This window comes from Eumetopias jubatus, unplaced genomic scaffold (genome assembly GCF_037043125.1).
Source record: "Eumetopias jubatus isolate StellerSeaLion01/CBP00866 unplaced genomic scaffold, mEumJub1_p1.0 scaffold_5, whole genome shotgun sequence".
NCBI classification, from domain to species: Eukaryota; Metazoa; Chordata; class Mammalia; order Carnivora; family Otariidae; genus Eumetopias; species Eumetopias jubatus.
The window spans coordinates 64624180-64642007 of NW_028274811.1; the positions used below are offsets into that span (position 1 = coordinate 64624180).

The following is a 17828-nucleotide window of genomic DNA, read 5'->3' on the forward strand; positions in this document are numbered from 1 at the left end:
TCCTTGTATAATGGTGTGAGATTTGGATCTAATTTTATCCTTTGTCAATGGCTAGCCAATTATTCCAATAATGTTATTTAAAAAGCCTTTGTTTCCCTGAAAGATATGAGATGTTATCCTTATCTCATACTAAACTTTCATATTTTTTAGTGTAATTCGGGACATCTATTTCCCTGGTTAGCATGTCTATTCATGCATCAAAACCATGCTGTTTTAATTATGAAGGGCCTGTACTTTAATCCCTTTTAGGTTTATTCTTTTCCAAAGATTTTCTTTTTTAAAATTGGTTTTATGTCCATCTTTGCATGTTTATTTTTCCATGTACATTTCAGTGTCAATTTATTTATTCTAATAAAAGGTTTTTGGTTCTCCAGTTATTAGTGACTTTCTCTCTATGTTTTCCTGCATCATTTTTAAGTTTTACTTTATAAAGATTGTTCTTGCATTATTTAACTATTATTTATAATTTTTATATTTTCATTATAAATTTTGGCTTACGCCCATAGATCATGTCCATATTTTCATGTTTAATGGTTTTAGCTTTGTATCCACTTTGATATCAATATAACTACTCTTAGTTTGTTATGGCTACCATTTGTTTGATATACATTTGTGCATTTTTTCATTTTTAGCTTTTTGGGAAAAAAATTTAAGTGTGGATGGTATAAGCTATATAGTCATTTCTTTGTGAAGCAAATTAAAATGTTTTTAATAGATGAATTAGATCTATTCACATTTATTGGTGTGATATATTTGTCTCAATTATTATATTAGTTTGATACAGCTATTACATGCATTTCATTACATTTGATACTTATTTAGGTAACATGTTTCTTTGTTTTTTTATTCACTAAATTTGTCTTGATGCTTAGGCAGATTTGTACTTTTGTTCTATTGGTTACCTTTGTATGAAAACATGACCCTGTTTTCTTATTTAACCTTTTACTAACTTTTTTGTTGACTTATAATGGTATACTATTTTTTTAATATGGAACACTTCACGAATTTGCATGTCATCCTTGCACAGGGGCCATGCTAATCTTCTCGGTATCATTTCAATTTTAGTGTATGTGCTGCTGAAGTGAGCACTATAATGGAATGCTTAAATGGTGTATCTAATGCTAGTACCAACATCAATAAACATATGCTAATTTTCTCTTCCCCTGTTTCCTTTCATTTTTTTGTTGCAGTATATTGTCAGACACAAATTACATACATCATATAATGTATTTTATTCCACCCTCATCCATATATTCCTTTTAGTCTTCAATCTAGAATTAAGTATATAAAATGTCTACTGTCACTCCTTTTGTTGTCATTGCCCCTACTGTCTCTTGGTTGGATGAAATTAATCTTCTAATAGATTCCTCAGGAAGGGCTCATAGGTACACAACTCCTTGAGCTCTCGCATATTTTTTTTGAGCTCTTGCATATTTAATCCTTTCATGTAACCTTGGTAGAAACAGTTTTGCTGTTTATCTTTGTTCACAATTACATCTGAGTATTCTGAAAATGTTGATCTCTTTCTCAAATTGTTCTTATTCTCCATAAATACATGTGATGGAGCATGGCCAATACCTTGGTGGAATGTGCTATTTATTTTTTCACTTACAGGAAAGTTGAATTGAAGATGTTCTCTTATATTTATCCTAAGAACATGGATATTTATAGTTTTATTTTTCTTTCTTTTTTTTTTTGGAGGAGTGGGGAGGACATGTTGCAAGATTTATATTCATACCACCATCATTACCTCAGTCATATATTACCATTACAATAATAAAGAAAATATGTAAGTGACATTATTTTGCTACCAAATATGGAAATAAAAATAAAATTCCTAGGTCATTGTCGAATTAGCAGAGTATTTTGTATTGTGGCGTGCTGGAGATAGTGACACCACTGTTTGTTTCTTTTTGCTTATGCAGCAATAAGGCCAATGCATCCCATGTAGTTGAGCTTAATGAATGCTTACTGACTGAATAAATTCTAGCTGCTGCTGCATAATTAGTCAAAGCCATAATCCTAAGGTTTATTCATGTAAAATCAATCCAGAACACCAGAAATGATGTTTGGAAAATGTTCTTTTTCTTGGCTGTGTAATTTTAGATGTGTGCCAAAAACCTAACAGTCACTGAAAAAAGGGAATCATGGAAGTCCAATGACTGATTGTGTTCTCAGTTTGTGCTATATACAGGTAAGGCTCTTTATTACAGTTATGCATAGGCCTTCATTATCCACCTAACTGCTTTGAGGCAGCCTCCCTCAAGGTGGACTCTTCCAAATCTCAAAGGAGAGGAAGGACCACTTTAAAGTAAAGAAATAACTCTATCATTTTGCTCTTTCAAAGTCTTGCTACTCAGTAAAGAATGATGCTCAGATGAGAAGCATCAATATCACTGAAGAATTTATCAAAATCACAAAATTTCAGGTCACTTCCCAGACCTACTAAATTTGAATCTTTATTTTACTCAAACCCCAGGTAATTCATATGCTCAATAAAGTTTGAGAAGCACTGCTTTATATGCACTGAAAAAAAAAAAAAACCTCTAATAAAAGATAAAGGGGTGCCTGGGTGGCTCAGTCAGTTGGGCGTCCGACTCTTGGTTTTGGCTCAGGTTATGATCTCAAGGTCCTGGAATTGAGCTCCATGTCAGGCTCCACGCTCGGCAGGGACTCTGCTAGAGATTCTCTCCCTCTGTCATTCCCCCCACTCACACTCTCTCTCTGTCCCTCTCTCTAAAATAAATAAATAAATCTATTAAAAAATATAAAGAAGGAAGAAATCAGAGTTGTTTACAACAGAGTTGAATCTAGTCATAGTATATTTAACCAACATCAAGCAAAAGGATGGAGGGTTAAAGTAGAGCACATTTAGACACTAACTGCAGACTCAAAAGTTAAAGCAGCTGAAAAAGGGACAAGTTTTTCCATATCTAGATATCTTTTCCTAGAATCTATAATTATACATTTGCTTGAGATTCTTAGATCTATAGAAGACAGAGATTTTCATTCTGGACCTACAAATAGAAAGCTATACAAACTTGAAAAAATTAGTCTCTGAGCATCAATTTTCTTATATGTGAAATAAAATGGTTGGCTAACTATTATTAGTTTGACAATAATGTGAATTTTGTCCTTTAAAAAAAGAAAAATCTACTAACTCATACCATATTAGAAATGATGAAGTTCTTCCTTTTTCCCCTTATTCCTTCTTTCCATGTCTAGGAAAGAAGTCTCAAGGGCAGTGAACATCTCATTTATTTTTAAATCTTCAGAATCAAGCATAATAATGCCTCATGGAGAGTTCTCAAATGATTTTGGGTGATCAAATTGATACCACACAATCACTAATGGAGAATTCAGGCATTTCTTACTCAGTAGATATCTGGTGACCTCCTTTAATAACTTTTTTTCCCAAGTGTTAATTCAATTCTGGATGTTTATTAAAATTTTACAACAAGCTAAGGTATAAAAGATACTGTTCTAGCTTAAGACTATTAACATACAACCCATTCCGTTAATTTTTGTTTTCTTTTGAGAATATTTCATTTTGTACAAATGTACAACAAATGTCTTCAATGAAAAATGTTTACAAAAGACATGAATTTGCTGTTTTGTTACTTGCCTATATTTAGGCATAAATGGAAATACTGTTCCATTGATAATTAATTTGTTAAAATTTAACTACAATAAAAAATAAACATTAGTAAATGAAATCACTACATAAATAAAAATATAAATATTTCAGATGCTAATTATTGACTTCCCTACAAATACTTGTTAGTATAGATTGTTTCTAAAATGTGGACTAGATGCATGTAGAATAAGTATCTTAGGTCCTACAGTCAAACTTGAAGTGTTATACTGATATATATCAAAGAAGCAAAGTATTTTAACTTATATGTACATGTATCTGTATTGATATTTCAGGATGATCTGTAAAATGCTTAATTTTATTACAATAGTGATACAGCTACTAACACATAAAAATTTAATATAATGAGCTGTACGGTAATCAAATGAAATAGCTTAGAATCACTAATTATCCTGTTGTGGTTGTAGGCTTGAGGTCCATCTGCTTCTTAATATCCTGAAAATGGGCAAAAATATGGAAGTGCATTTATTTGACAGTAAAAATATCAGATTTCATTTTCAACATAAAAATAGGACACTCAGAATAAAGGGTAAATTTGTTAGTTTTATTATGAGAAAAAAAATGAAAGTACTAAAATAAACTTTTTCTCCAACTTTGCAATTCATACCAATGTGTCCAGTAGTAGGACTGAATTTTGATGCCCTCAAACAGATATAACCAGAAATTCTAATTAGGAAAAAAGAAGAAAATTTGGATGCTTCATTAATAATTAGAATGTACTCTTACAATGTAACCAGAATCAGTTCAAAAATAATTCATATTTTAATTAACTTCTTAAATATTTGCATGCAAGTCCAGCAGAAATTGATCTTCAAAGACATACTGCATCAGTATTCTCTAAATATTACTGTGGAGAGGTTTAATAAGTTTATGGTTATTATAAGGCTGGGAGTTATAGTTAATTACTTCTTCTCTTTTGCAACCCATTAATAGTTCATGAAAATAAATCAGTCCTTTTCCATATGCATGCATTATCACCAAGCCCAGCGATTTACTGATTACAAGGATAGAACTGAAAAGATAAGAACTGAACCTCACATTAGAGATACAAACCTCTCTCCTGCCTCCACTTCCCACCTCTTATGCCTGAATGTTATACTAGGTTAAAAGTTAAAACTTTAGGGGATTTTTTTGTTGTTGTTGTTTTGTTCTCATTCTGAATGCTCACAAATGGGGATAGTAAGATTTAAAAATTACATTTAGCAACACCTCTTTTAATTTTTTGCTATGTTTTTGTAAGCCATGGCAGAAAAATCTTTATGATTTCACCAAGATTCAAATGCATTTCTCCTTGCCCTCAGCATTTCACCATAGCTGCTACACTATTTGTTTCTTTTGACTGCTTTATTATTTCACTTTCTCTTGGCTAACTTAATGTTTGTGCATGCACATGCTTATGTGTTTGTGCCTAAACAACAAAATAATCAAAGGATGAAGATCAAGATTCAGTTGCTCAAATTACTGCTCATCCGAAGTTAGAAAGTAATAGACAACCTTTCCATCTCTAAATGTGTTGTGGAATTCCCACAGAGATGTGAAGAAAATGATGTACATTTGTAAAGGCAATTAAGAGATCTGATGCAGCTAGAACAACAAAATCATTCTAATTAAAGACATGAAAAGAAACAGGATCATTTTTTGTTGTTCTCTTTTTTTAAAAAAATATGCCTCCACAAAGAAAACAAAAACATCAATTTGAAAAGATATATGCACCCCTATGTTTATTGCAGCATTATTTATAACAGCCAAGATATGAGGGCAGCCTAAGAGCTCATCAATAGATGAATGAAAAAAAATGTGGAATTTTTCTCAGTCATTAAAAAAGAATGAGATCTTGCCATTTGTGACAGCATGGGTGGACCTAGACAATATCATAGTAAGTGAAGTAAGTCAGAAACAGAAAGACTAATATATGACTTCGCTTATATGTGAAATCTAAAAAACAAACAAATGATCAAAGAATGGACTCTTAATTACAAGGAACAAACTGGTGGTTGCCAGAGAAGAGGTGGATAGCGGATGGGCAAAATAGATAAAGGGGATTAAGAAGTAAAAACTCCCAGCTATATAATAAATAAATCACAAAGATGAAAAGTAAAGCATAGGGAATATAGTCTTTAATATTACAATAATGTTGTATAGTGACAAATGGTGACTACACTTCCTGTGTATAGAACTTTCAAAACAATATGTTGTACACATGAAACTAATATAATATTGAATGAAATTACACTAAAAAAAGAATATGGCCCATCCTGTGATGGTATAATTAGCTCAAATTTTGATTCATTTTTTTTTACCACATGATTCCATTTATATAACATTCTTCAAAATCATAGAAATGGTGAACAGATTGCTAGTTGCCAGAGGGCAGAGGGTGGGGGAGTGGGGAGGCAAAGGCTGTTGTCATAAAAGGATAATAGGAGGAATCCTTGTAGTGACAGAAATGTTCTGTAAATGGACTGTATCATTTTCTTATGCGTGGCTTGAAACAAGGTGTAGGAGAATTTGTAACCTCCTGCTTCAAGTTTATTGGAATGACCTTGTGGTTAAATCTAGATCTTTGTTAAAGGAAAGTTATGTACTAAAAGACTATGAAACTAAATATTATACGGAGACTGTCCTTTTTAAAAAAAAAGATTTTATTTATTTATTTGAGAGAGACAGAGTGTGAGTGAGTGGGGGAGAAGGTGGGGGAGAGGGAGAGAGAGAGTCTCAAGCAGACTGTGCTGAGCATAGAACCTAACACAGGGCTTGATCTCACGACCCTGAGATCATGACCTGAGCCTAAATCACGAGTCAGACACTTAACCAACTGAGACACCCAGGAGCCCCAAGGAAACTGTCCTTTTGAAGGGTGGTAATACAGCCCTGATTTTGTAGGGCATAAAGCTTTCACTAACTATACCCACAGAAGAACCTTGGATCCGCTAATTTATAGTGAAAGTGTATTAGAGAGATAGTACCTATAATAGACAAGTGATCTTAATGGTTGATAAAAATTTATGTTATGTATTTTATATAGTTACCTTTTTACTTCAACCAATTCATCCCTGTTATTTTTCAAATGTATAAAGTGCAGCAACATTCATTCACACACATGCATGTGCACACATGCACACAAACACACACACACAAACTTTAGGCTTCACACAGGTTCCCTTTTCAGTCATTACCTAATTCATTAGGGACCTTGGAAACACTGGGTTCAAAAGCTTCTGTAATTCTTTTCTAGATTTTTCTCATTTATTTAAATAAAGCCTCAGTGATTAACTTATTTATGCACAGAAGTTTCTCCCTTCTATGCCTAGGTTAATGGCAATATAAACTTCAATGTCATCTGCATATATATGACAACTGAAGTCAGCAAGTTTTGTTATTCTCTTTTTTCATGTCGATAGCATTGATTTATGTGTACACTACCTTCACGCATAAACTCCACTTAGCCACCAAAGATAGCATTTCCATTGGACATTCCATTAACAGCACCCCATTTTAACCAAGTTAATTTTAACTAGGATTAAACATTAAAATTATAGCATAGAGCAAGGCCTCCTGAGCTTTGGGGTGACACCTGATTATGGGATTTCTTGAGTGATTTGTATGAAAACAATACCTGCAGCAATTAAAGATGCAAAAATATTGCCTTTATAAAGCTATGGATGCTGACTCAGAGGGAGGAAATTAAAGAAAATCTATTCTTTCTCTTTATATTGTGACCATACATTTGTTAACTTTAGAGTGAATAAAATATTCTAAAATTTTCAAATTAAGATATACAATATAAATATTAAGATTCATGGATTTCTCTTCAATGAAGCACATAAACAAAGTTAACAGATGGGGTGACAGCCTGGACTTTGAAATTTACAACATCTACAACTGACAAGGGATTAGCATCAGGAATTTAGGAGGAACTTTTGCAAAACAACTATGGAGACAGGAAAAACAACAGGAAATTAAGCAAAGAATATGAATATGCTGAGAAATTAAGCTAGAAAATTCAGGTTAAATTAAAACTAAACTAATAAATTCACACTAATGGAAATTCATATCAATACAATAATGAGGCAATGTTTAAGATGATCTGGTTGGCAAAGAAGTAAAAGATAATACCAAGGTTAGTGATCTGGGATACAGGCAGAGCTGTAAATTGGAAAAAATGTTGCAGAACTTGGTGAAGTTAGTTAGGGAGCATACATTAATGTTCCAGAAATCCATTACTGGACATTTGCCACCAGATAATATCTCTCATTGGTGTATACAGGAACATGAATATGCTCATTTTCATAGGGGCAGAAATTACATATAGGAAAATCTAGGTATCTATTTTTAGGGGAGAAAATAAGTGGGATTCTGTGGATATATTCTATGTAATACTGTCTATGCAAGAGTTAAAAGCAGCATACAGTGACTAGAACATATCTTAAATTTGTTAAATCTATTTTTTACCATTATAGTAGAAACCCTATTTTTGTTTGTTTGTTTTTTGTTGCTCTTTTGATTTCTTCATCTTTGCCCTAAAACTGTTGAATTGCTTTGATATATTTAGTATTTTTTATAACTTTTTTTTTACTGTCTTCGTATTTGTCTTCATTTTTATGGTCCTTCTCTTGAAATATGGCTAATTTTAATAAATTTCTTGTGTTTTAAATTATTAAAAAGCTACAGTTAGGGGCGCCTGGTTGGCTCAGTCATTGGGCATCTGCCTTTGGCTCAGGTTGTGATCCCAGGGTCCTGGGATCAAGTTCCGCATGGGGCTCCCTGCTCGGTGGGCAGTCTGCTTCTCCCTCTCCCTCTGTCTGCCGCCTCCCCTGCTCCCCTGCTCATGCTCTCTGTCAAATAAATAAATAAATAAAATCTTTAAAAAAAATAACTGCTGTTAAATGTAGATTTATTAATGTAATTTAATTTATACTTCCTATATACCTTTCTTTTTACATTTTTTCTAAACTTTATACTTTTATTTTTTTCTCCTTTTCTGCACATTTTGAATTGATTGATTACTCCACTTTTCCTCTACTAGCTTGAAAGTTATATATCCTATTTCTATCAATTGTGTTGTTGAAATTTTAAAATGCATATTCAGCCAGGTTCAAAGATAATTACTATCATTTCCCACCTCCTGAAAAATACAGTAATCTTTAATGGTCCTGTGAACTATGTGTATTCTTAACCCATGTTATGTTCATCTCATTTGCTTTTTTACTTCAAAGTTAGACATAATTATGATAGTGTTTTACAGCTGTTGATATTTAAACCATGTTTATAGTTTTTTTCTTACCATTTACCTTGCATCTCAGATTATTTTAGGTATCATTTTGCATTTTCCTCTTCCCTGAGGACATGCTATAGAATTATTTTGTTTTTTTAGTTTTTAGTTTGCATTTTACCCTCTTGACCATAAACAATACTTTCTTGCCTATAAAGGGTAAATTTGCAGTGATTTTTGATGTGAAAATGTTGGGGTTCAAGAGCAAGCAGTCAAAAAAGAATTCTTGAGATGTCTTCGGTGCTAAAAGGTGGCTTTATTAAAGCATGGGGACGGGGCCGGTGGGAAGAAAGAGCTGCACTGGGGTTGTGAGGAGTGGCTGATAATATATATACACTTTCAAGTTGGGAGGGGGTTAGGGATAGCGTAAGTCTCTAAGGAATTTGGAAGCAAGGTTTCCAGGACCTTGAGGGGCTAGCTGTTTTTGGGAAAAGGTCATTTACTACTGTCCAGTAAAACCTGAGTCATGAGACTCTTCAGATGTATATCAGTTGGCCATGTGCTTGGAGGCCGATTGCTAACATCTATCTTGGGGGGAATTAAGATAAAGGAATTTTCCAAAAGAATTTTCATATGTTAAAGGAGACTTACAGGATCCTAGAGGTCGGGCTAATGTAAAGCTAAGGTTCCTTTTGCCCTTAGCAAAGTATTAACATCGAGGCAGTTGAGTTCCTAGAGGAAGGTCACTCTGCCTGTCTCAAGGACCTATCAACAGGCTGTAAGTTGTAAGGAAATTTCATTTTTTTCTAAATCTTTTGCCTTTGTTCTCCACATCAATAATTTTCTCTAAGTATTTTGAAGCTATTATTCCATTCTGTTTTCTTTACATATTTATTGTTAAAATATGTCCTGTGTGAATTCCACACATGTAATTTTTTCTCTTTCCACATATAATTTCTCCTTTCTCTTTGATTATTTTTAAGATCTATTTTTTGGTAAGTTTTTGTTACACTAAATTATCTTTATATTGTATCTAGCTTGATGTAGGCTAATTATACGATTATACTATGTCTTTGTTGGGATAATCAGTGACATCAGCATCTAAAAAATTTGGTTTTTGAAATTTTTTAAAAATTTTTTATTTAAATTCAATTTAGTTAACATATAGTGTATTATTAGTTTCAGGGGTAGAATTTAGGGATTCATAAATTGCATATAATACCCAGTGCTCATTACATCAAGTACCCTCCTTAATGTCCTTCACCCTGTTACTCTATCTCCCAACCACCTCCCCTTCAGCAACCCTCAGTTTGGATCCTATACTTAAGAGTCTCTTCTGGTTTGCCTCCCTCTCTGTTTTTATCTTATTTTACGTTTCCTTCCCTCCCCCTATGTTCATCTGTTTTCCAAATTCACAGAGGACAAAATCAATATGGTCATTGTAATACATTCAGAAGAAAAAGGAAAATGCAGCACCTATTTATGATTAAAAAATAAAAGTAAGAACAGTAGGAAGAGTGAAAAAATCTTCAATCTGATAAAGATCATTTTGGAAAAAAATATAAAAACAAAGAAACAAAAAGCCATGGTTAACATCATCCTTAATGGTTAAAGACTACATGCTTTCCCTCTAATATTGAGAAAAAGACAAAAATATCCACTAACAACCTCTATTTAACATTGTTCTGGAGACTATAACAAGTCCAATAAGGTAACGGAATGGAATAAATAAATGAAGGAAAGACATGCATTTTGGATATATAAAAATTCTGTATTTACATATAAACATTTTACTTTTAGGAGGAAAAGGGGAATGGAGATTATAAATGAAGGGTAATATCAAATAATAGAAAAAATATAGAGAGACTTGACATTGACCAAGGATTGTAAGAATAATTAACTCAATGATATAAGCTACCTATCAAGCATATGAAAAGATACTCAGCATCATTAATCATGAATGGAATGCAGATTAAAATCACAGTTTGATACTGCTACAAACATACCACGATAAAAAAAAATGCTAAAATGACTGATACTATCCAATGCTGACAAGAATGGAGAAGTAACGAACTCTTACACATTCTTGGTGTGGATGACATTATTACAAGCCTTTGGAAAACAATTTGTCAGTTTCTTATAAATTTACACATACAACCCAGTAATTCCACCCAAAAGAAACAAAACCATAAAATGTTCTTTATCCTCAATAGCCAGAAACTAAAAACATCTCAGATATACATGAACAGGTGAATATATAAACAAACATATGTATGTGTGTGTACATGCTTGTATATGAGTAGTTTTGATGCTCCAAAGGACCTGGCTGTAGCCAGGCCAATGATCTTATCCAGTCATAACTTCTTTCCTTGGCAACTAAACCCAGGTGCAGAGGCTCTTCATAAGCAAGACTGTTAGAATTTTTGGACACACATCTGATTTAACCACAACAATGAGAAAAACCTGATTTTTAATAAACATTGACTATAAAAGAAAGTAGCTGCTGGGTCTGCTCAATTAAAAATAATAATTCATTTGGATTTTTTTCATTTTTTATTTGGATTTTAATAGAGACATAGTACCAAATTATTAATAGAAAATAAATATCAATAGATTATTAAAAATATACTGATGACAAAAAAGCTTTGTCATGAAAAGCTCCCTCATGAATAATTAATTTTCTTATAAAAAGAGTAATCATTTTTATAGATTTTTAAAATAATGTGAGATGAAGTTAATTTAGACAATTATGAATCATAGTTAATTATGGTGGTACATTTAGGCTATAGTTTCTGAATCTTTAAATTTAGTAAACTGAGCTAAACATCGGGTATTCCTAACTACACAGGTAGCCGACTTCTCCCTTAACATAATGGAATATTGAAGAGAATATAAAAACAAATATATAAGATTTGAAGAAATCCTCAATAACACAGAGTCAAACACTCTGCAGGATTCAGTGACTATTGTCCTGTTCACACTCAAAGCTAAGCAACTGACAAGACATAGATAATATTCCACATAGACAGCCAAATATTTTTGAAATTGACAGGAAAAATAAGAGTACCTCAATTACTAAAATGAAACTGTTGAGATAAGATGAATGTATCATGTGGTATATGAATATGAGCATTTGAAAGAAGACTAAAACATATATCTTTTTTAATATGTAAAATGTATACAATCTAAATAGAAGTGGGATTCAACATGATGAATTGACAGTAGGAAAAAGACAAGACAAAGTATGAGGGGCAAGGGATTTGACAGCCAGAACTTGAAGGTTTTCCAGACCCAGATACATGATAATTTTGAAACCCCAGTTGTTATGCCTGTGGGAGGCACCTAACTATAAAATACTCTAAATGTCGTCAATAGAGTGAGAGACTGAACTGTTCCAACCAATCTTCAGGTAATTATTAGAAGACCAATGGTCTTCAGAACCAGAATCAGGAGGTCAAAGTGGGATGGGGGACTTCATTTCACTGAAAGCATAGCATCTAGAGACAGCTGCCTACAGTAAAAGGAAAATGAGAACAGAGAATAGTGGCAATGGATTTAGGAAAACCCAGCTGCCCCCCTTTTAGGAGTACTTATAGGGTAAGGGTTATGTGAGATTATCTTATATAAGGAGTAAGGACTTCAAGACCCAGCATAGAAAATGGAGTAATACCCGCTCATCACCTCAAACATCACTTTACTTTGCCCCCAAATGAGCTTGACTGCAACAGTGAATAATGAACACCCAGGTATTAGTAGACCGTCCTTCCCCTTCTTGAATCCAAGTATTTTACAAATGTTCCATTTTCCAGCATGAAGGATAAAGTATGAAAATATAAAAGGAAAAAAAAGTCTACAAGTGCAAACATGCAATGTGAGAAAACGACATTTTAAACACAGTGCCATACAACCTTACTATCTGGAACTGAGGATATTTTCACACCCTCATCCGACCTCATCCACTGTAGTCCTTTGCTTCATTCTGCTACTTACATGGGTCCTCCTTTCTCTTCTTCCCACCTCATTTTTCGAGTTTTCTACTAGCACCCTCTCTGTCTGGTAGAATTCTCAGGATTAGAACTCCTCAATTCCAAAAGATGACTACCTGAAAATGTAATGAAGTCACTACATTTGTGTTTGGTTGTAATCTCTGGCCATTAAGTCACGGTTTGGGTTGCCATTTCTGTATCTATTTTGCTCCAAATACCTAATAATTGCCCTTTCCTCAAGAGAGCTCTACCTTAAAATAGGTATTTTCCATCATTTTACAAGCTTTTAAATTATGAACTATTATTAAAGATAATATTGATCATTCCAGGTATCATATACTCTTTGTTCCTTAAAACTTTTTTAAAATGTGATATAACTGACATATATTAGTTTCAGTTGCACAAGCTAATGATTAAATATTTGTATACACTATGAAATGATCACCACAGTAAGTCTGTTATCATCTATCACCATAAGTCACAATTTTTTTTCTTATGATGAGAACTTTTAAGATTTACTCTCTCAGCAACTTTCAAATATATAATATTATTTGACCATAGTCATCATGCTGTTCATTAAATCCTCATGACTATTTATTTTATAACTGGAAGTTTGTACCTCTTCACCTCCTATACCCATTTTGCCCACCACACAACCCTCCTCCCCTATGGCAACAAACAATCTGTCTTCTGTAATTATGAGTTTTATTTTTTGTTTGTTCATTTTTATTTGTTTTTAGATCCCATATATAAGTGAAATCATATAACATTCGTCTTTTTCTGTCTGACTTACTTCACTTAGTATAATGCCCTCAAAGCCCATCCATGTTGTTGACAAATGAAGACTTCGTTTATTTTATGGCTGAATAGTATTCCATTGTGTGTGTGTGTGTGTGTGTGTGTGTGTGTGTGTATCTCACATCTTCTTTATCCATACATCCATCAGTGCACACTTAAATTGTTTCTATATCTTGGCTATTATAAATAATGCTGCAATGAACATATATCTTTTCAAATGAGTGCTTTTATTATCTTCAGATAAATACCCAGAAGTGGAATTGATTGATCACATAGTAGTTCTATTTTTAATTAAGAAACTTCCATACTGTTTTCCCACCCACAGTGCATGAGGGTTCCCTATTCTCCACCCTTGCCAACACTTGTTATTTCTAATCCTTTTGATGATATCCATTCTAGCAGATGTAAGATGATATCTCATTTATGCTTTGATTTGCATTTCCCTGGTGATTAGTGATGTTGAGCATCTTTTCATGTGCCTGTTGTCTATTTGTATGTCTTCTTTGGAAAAAATGCCTATACAGATCTTCTGCCCATCTTTTAATTTTTTTTTTTTTTGCTATTGAGTTTAGTAAGTTCCATATATATATTTTGAGTATTAATCCCTTGTTGGATATACAACTTGCAAATATTTTCTCTCATTTGGTAGGTTGCCTTCTCATTTTGTTGATGGTTTCCTTTGCTGTGCAGAAGCATTTTAGTTTGAGGTAGTCTCAGTTATATTTTTGCTTTTGTTGCCTCTGCTTTTGGAGTCAGATCCAAAAAAATCACAAAGACCAATGTCAAGGATTGACTGCCTATGATTTCTTCTAGAAGTTTTATGGTTTCAGGTCTTACGTTCAGGTCTTTAATCTATTTTGAGTTAATATTTTTATTATTATTATGTACAGTTAGCCAACACTTTGAGTTAATTTTTGTGTATGATTTAAGACACTTCTAGTTTCATTCTTTTGCATACAGCTGTCCAGTTTTTCCAGCACTATTTATTAGAGAACGTCCTTTCCCTATTGTATAATCTTAGCTCCTTTATCATAAATTACAGACCACATATATATGGCTTATTTCTGGGCTCTCTATTCTGTTCCATTAATCTAAGTGTCTATTTTTATGCCAATACCATACTGTTTTGATTATTATAGTTTTGTATAGTTTGAAGTCAGGGAACATGATTCCTCCAATTTTGTTTTTCTTGCACAAGATTTTTTGGCAGTTCCAGAGTGTTTTGTGGTTCCACATAAATTTTAAGATTATTTTTTCTATTTCCATGAAAAATGCCTTTGGAATTTGAGATGGATTGCATTGATTCTGTATTGCTTTGGGTACTACGGACATTTTAACAATATTAATTCTTCCAGTCCATGTGAAAGGATGGTTCAACATCCACAAATCAACCACCGTGTCTTGAACTTTTGTGATTGCTTAAGCAGGTCATTTTATTCTTGATAGGTCCCAGCTGAGGGTGTGCCAAAACCTGTCAGTGTCAGGGAGGAATCTCAGACAATACCTAGTTTCAGGCTAACTGGAAGGCAGACCCTTAGGCAGCAGCTATCAAAGTGTATGTATATATATATATATATGGAATATATATATTCCATCCTGTGGAACTGTAAATCATAAACACTACTCGCCTCCAGACCAGGCAATCTGCAGGTGTCCTCTATGTAACAGGTGTAAAAACTGGGGCTCTACATAAGTGTGTAACCTCCTTCCTGGGCAGTACTGATGAGCTTTAGTGAGCCCAAAGGAAAGCCCAAAGTTGGCATCCCCCAGCCTATGTTCCCTGAGAGAACTTTAGAAGCCTCTATATGCGTGGCAAACTTGAAGCATATCCCTCAGTCTGAAGCTCCAGGACAAGTAAATAGGCCTTTTTCACGGGAATAATGGGGTACATTTCATTCTGCTACCTGAATTATTCAGTGCCCTGTGGGTGGTATGCTGACAAGGACTGTCTTGGGTTGTTTTAGTTCCTTGGTGCCCAGAAATGCAAGCCCTGCCCCTTACAACAAGAGTCAGGTGAAAAAGGGCATCTCCTGTGTAGACCACATGTGCCCACCAGCTTTAGCAAAGCAGAAGGAGAATAGCTTTAGTGAGGCATTGGGAGAATCCTGTGGCTGCATGCGCTTGCCAGCGCTAGCAAGGTAGAAGAAGAGTGCAAAAATGGCACCTGCCAGTACCTCCGTCCAGGAGAGAGTTACAACAGGCCCCTGTCCCTCTACGAGATGCTTTAAGATTAGCAAACAAATCTCAAAAGCACTTTTCAAACCGCTGCTTTTGTGCGAGGCCCCAGGGTGAATCTGGGTGAAAATGCTTTAAGAGCAGAAATGTAGTTCCCTACAGCCCTGTGAGTAAGCCTCAGTGGTTTTGAAAACCAGACATTTGGGGGGCTTGTCTCTCTGGGACAGGTCCCAATGGCTGGGGTGCCTGATGTGAGGCACAAACCCTTGGCTCCTCAGGAAGAAGCTCATATTCGTGAGCTCCCTCCTGATTATGCGTCGCCGCACCCTGGGTGAGGTTTTTTGTGAGGCCGTTCCTCTGCCTCTTCTAACCATCCTGATGTGCCTCCTGTCCTTTGTTGTGGAACGGCTGTTCAGCTGCTGTTGAGATCTTTTTCACAGGTAACTGTTCCATAGGTACCTACAGATTTGGTGTGTCTGTGGGAGGAGGTGGGTTTAGGATTTTCCTACACCCCCATCTTTTGACTGCCTCCTTAACAGTACAGAAAGCAGAGAGCCAAACTAGCCCATTCTTCCCAATCTACTAGGATAGAGTTCCATAAATAGAACTCAGCTAATTAACAACCCATCATCCAGTACTTTATATTGATGCTTATTCAGTGCTAGGAACTCTGTCAGATATTGGAAATACACTGGTAACAAGATACCTACAATCCTTAAAAAGTTGCATAGGCATTACATAAATAATACCCCCCAAATATTTAAGGAACAATTATAGTAGGTGATACAGAGAAATACAGGATGTTAAAAAATTATAGATGATAAAAGATACTTTCCAGGAGATAACATTGGTGAATCTAATTTTTAATCCTATAACCCATATTCTAGTCACATTTAAATTACTTACAAAAAGTGAATTATGGCCAGTCAGTAGTAGCAGCACATTTTATACTTTATATACTTCGGCTGTATTTACATAACACAGAATGAATTGGAAACAGCAAGTATGCAGTAAAATTTATGGGTATCCTGTCAAATTCGGTAATTTAGCTTCAAAACACAGGTACTGAAACTACTGGGCAATTATCAAATATTTCATTTATTTCATAGAAAGCTAGGCAAAATAACAGGATCATTACTAAAATACTTCTTTTAAGAGAAATATAAATTCCCTACTTGATATATCATATTTTATCCAAAGATTTCTGGATGACTTAAAAGTATTTTATAAACACATCAATTTATTCCCATTTTCAAGTTAAAGAATCACAAGCAGCAATTTTCAGCTTACCCCAAGTTGCCATCGGTAGCACCATAAAGTTTAAATGAAAATTTGAAACAATTGTGATATTGTGTACCATGGCACTGCTTTATCCCTAGTATTTATCTTTAATGTAAAACACACTGGTAAATACAAATTCTTGGTGACAAATACCTTCTCTCGGTAAAATTCAGGATGAATTAACTTAACTGATGCTCCTAAACATTCTGTTACTTCCTCTATATTGTTGTTTTTTTACATGTAAAAAGTATGCCCTTTTAATTATGATTTGTATATAGTAACAGAACCAAGTAGATGCATAATGAGGAAATGACAGCCTTGCCGATAGAGTCTGATCTCCTAACATTAAGTTCCAAACTCCATTCTTTACAGATCTCCTGTTCTAGAAACATGACAAAACACCATTCTTTCATGTTTTTCCTTAAAAAAGATTATGTGTTTTACATTTATTGTTTAAGGAGATATTTTAGTTGTTACTTATGTTAATTATCCATAAACACATTAGATAGATAGATAGATAGATAGATAGATAAATATATACATGCTAATTATACCAATAGCACAAACACAATATGTTTATTTACTCCATATGCATAGGAACCTGGATTTATAAATAATAAATGTGTTTGATAGAGAACTTACGGAATAGGTGGAATTTATCCTGCTGGTGTTTTTGTTTCTTCTTGTTTTCAGTTAACCTATGAATATATAAGGAAATTAC

General features: G+C 33.9%; 1 non-coding gene across 1 annotated transcript; it reads right to left on the reverse strand.

Moving 5' to 3' along the window:
• Positions 1 to 982: 982 nt before the first annotated feature.
• LOC114217671 (U6 spliceosomal RNA) lies at positions 983 to 1089 on the reverse strand. The gene has a single exon (XR_003611012.1). It is a non-coding gene; the product is annotated as a U6 spliceosomal RNA (small nuclear RNA).
• Positions 1090 to 17828: the final 16739 nt, after the last annotated feature.